The sequence below is a fragment of the Carcharodon carcharias genome, chromosome 4 (genome assembly GCF_017639515.1).
Source record: "Carcharodon carcharias isolate sCarCar2 chromosome 4, sCarCar2.pri, whole genome shotgun sequence".
NCBI lineage: Eukaryota > Metazoa > Chordata > Chondrichthyes > Lamniformes > Lamnidae > Carcharodon > Carcharodon carcharias.
Genome location: NC_054470.1, coordinates 140,456,907 through 140,460,288, shown reverse-complemented (window position 1 = coordinate 140,460,288; position 3,382 = coordinate 140,456,907).

The window sequence follows — 3,382 nt, the reverse complement described above, 5'->3', positions numbered from 1 at the left end:
CCTAACCCACACTGGAACCCTTGCCCCGGCACTGCACTAAAAAGCCAGCCAGGAAAAAGCGACTTGCCCCTGTCTCCCCCCCCCCCAGCGAATGCGCGGCTTGATGTACTACAGGTGATCCTCATGAGTACTGCACAAGGTTGTGTGCACTCACCTCCGAGTTTCCCTCGAAGTACAGCTCGCCAGGGGCAAGCCTTTTAGAGGCAGTCATGCAGCACACCGTTCTGAAGTCACACCGATGTGGGCCTTTAATTTGATGTGAGGGGATGATTCTAGCAGGCGGGCACAATAATGAGATGCAAATGCATTAAAATTAAGTTCCTGAGGTTGGATGGCAGGAAAGGCGGCTGGACACTGACAGGGCGAGGGGACAATTACATCCTGGATTTACATCATCGGGAAACATGACTACTGGCCATCTTGCGACATTTTCCGCTCACGCTGCCAAACACACCCCAAACACTGCAAAGGGGAGTGAAAAATCCTGGCTACTGTCGATAGTTTAAGGCTCTGATATTCTTTCTTCACATTGTAAGCCTCACATCTGGATCATTCCCTTTTCTTCTTCCATTGCTCTTCTTCTCAATTGTCATTCCAAATCTGGGGGAAATTTGTGCTCTTTGGATTGAAACGCCTAGTTTTTTTAAGCTACTAACTGATCAAGTTCTGCCTCTTTTAATATGGAAGACACTTAAAAATACCTCTGCCGGTTTTAATTTATAAATATTTTAAATCACTTTGATTCCACCAGTGCAGATCAGTATTCCAGGAAGCTATCTGTCAATTTCCAACTCGGATTGGTGTCACCAGCGTGGCCCATGTCAGGATCCCCTTCCAGTAACTTAACAGGTTCTGAACTTTACTATAAACAATGTCACACAACAGGGTAACCCAGGGATCTCGGAATGATGAAAACTCTTTGTTCTGTGAATTGGTTACTGTTATCTCACATGCGCTCCCAAGTGTGTTTCTTTAATGCAAAGGCATACAGATGGACACTGTATCGAGATGAGGCCATTTAAAATCAACAAGTTGATTTTTTTTCCTCATGTGAACAGAGAGAACAGAGTAAACAACCAGTGAATTTTACATTACTCCATAGAACATGAAAACTAACAAAGCAAAGCACCCTACCCATCTTCGTGAGTTAAATATACCTGGAGGCTAGTCAGCACAACACTTAAGGAAATTAAGCTCTCTCCCCCACCTTGTCCCAAATATCTCCCCTACATCCTGCATAACACATTCAACCCAACTTCTGCTGCACTAATGTCAAAATCTAAATATCACTGGCAAGTGCTTAAATATGTTAACAATCTCTCCATTGTCTCAAACAAATATAGATCTAAGTTTCCATACCTGGCTTACCACCTTTCAGAAAAGGTCATTAAAATACCTGGGCCTCACTTCTTCCAGTAGCTTCATTTTCCTCCAGTTCAGGGTGTAACCCTTAGAATCATGAAGCTCACTTTATATCAGAATCAAACCTTTCCATATTTCAAGTTCTCTTCCTTACAAAAAAAAAATGCCTGGTAGTCATGTGATGTGCATATCAATGCACTCTGGGTTTTATAGTCCTATAATTGAGAGGGTAAAACTACAGCCTCCGTAACACATTTCTCTCACACACACACATTGCTGAGGTTGCAAGCAGTTGATCATAACCTGACAGTGGCTGGAGAAGGGGATAGAATCAGTGACAATCGTGGTGGGGCCAAAGACAATGCCTATAGTCTTCTCAAAGTTTACATAGCTCTTTGTAGGTAGCAGATACCTGAGCATTTTCCGCATTGTTGTGCAAATGCGCTGTTGTAACTGAATTGGAACTAGCTAGTTCTGGAGCACAGGCTTTCAATACATCCGAGATACTGTCAGGGGCCTATATCATCACTGCGTCCAGTGCACCCAGTGGTTCCTTAACATCATGTGGAGTTAACCAATTTGGCTTGAAAACTGGTATCTGATATCTGGTATCTGAGGCAGAGGACCTCAGGATAAGGATGAGAAGGATTATCCATTCGGTACTTCTGGCTGAAGATGGCTGCAAAAGCTCCAGCCAACTCTTTAGCAGTCAAATATGGGTTCCGCCATTGTTCGTAGAGCCTCCTCCTTCTGTTTCTTAATTGCTCACCACTATTCACAACTAGATATGGCAGGGCTGCCTGATTTACTGGTAATGGAATTGCTTAGTCAAAACTATAGCATCCTTATTTCACTGTTTGACATGCACACAGTCTTGCACTGTAGCTTCACCAGGTTGCTACCTCATTTGATGTCACTCACAAACATGCTCTTCTACACACTTCATCGGGTTAAGATTGGTCACCTGGCTTGATGGCAATGAAGGAATGAGGAATATGTTGGTCCATAAGGTTACAGACTGTGATGGGATACAATTCTGCTGCTGATTGCTCACAGCCCTCAGGGGTTGCCGAGTTGAGCCACTAGGTTTGCCATCGATCAATCCCACTTTGTGGTGATACCACATACTTAGAGGGTGTTCTCTGTGTGAAAATCAATGTTAAATAGAAAAAAAAAAGGCTTTCAACAACATAAACAATCCGTAAGCACACAGTTTGGGTTACACATGATTAAAATGAATTTTTTACTTTTGGTTAGAATTGCAGACAACTAAACAAAAAATCATTTGCATTTCCAACACAAAAAAAATCGTAATGCTAGGGGAAGGGGAAAGCAGAATTAAAAACAATTAAGTAAGGTATTAATCTCACTAATTCTAATTTAGTTGCACAGGAAGCTTTTTTTTTCTCCGCTTACAAAAAGGTCACTGTTATTTGCCTTAGCTTTTCCACTGTAAAACCAAGAACAGCTGCATAGAATTTAGATTGAACAGAAGACAAGACAGATCATCTAATCTGACTTGATTGTATGTAGATACTCCATTACACAACGAAACACTTGAAATCTTCAATCCATTTTTACATTGGCTACATTGAACGGTCCTCCTTCTCCAAATCCACTCTTCAAGGATTGATTATAACTAGGGCAAATTTCCATTTATTGATAGCCTTGTGGTTCCTCTGCCTTATAGCCTTTTTTCATGGTAAACTTTGATAGTGAGTTTTGGGAGGTGATGTGCCCAGGGGCATCACACAACTGAGTTCCATCCTGCAGTTAGACATTCACATATATCCAGCTTCCAGCAGGGGGTGCCAGATAGCAATAGCCCTGATTCATTTCTTTCCTTTCACTCCCGAGCGGCTCTGGGACCGATGATGGAGCCCCTTGTAATGGCCTGGCAGGAATTAAACCTGCAATCTCCTGGGCTGAGATTTAAGCAATTGAGCTATTTGGACAGCTTTACATTATTGTGTGTGCTTCTGAGAGGCAGGAAATAAGGTGAAATACTCGGGGCAAAAAC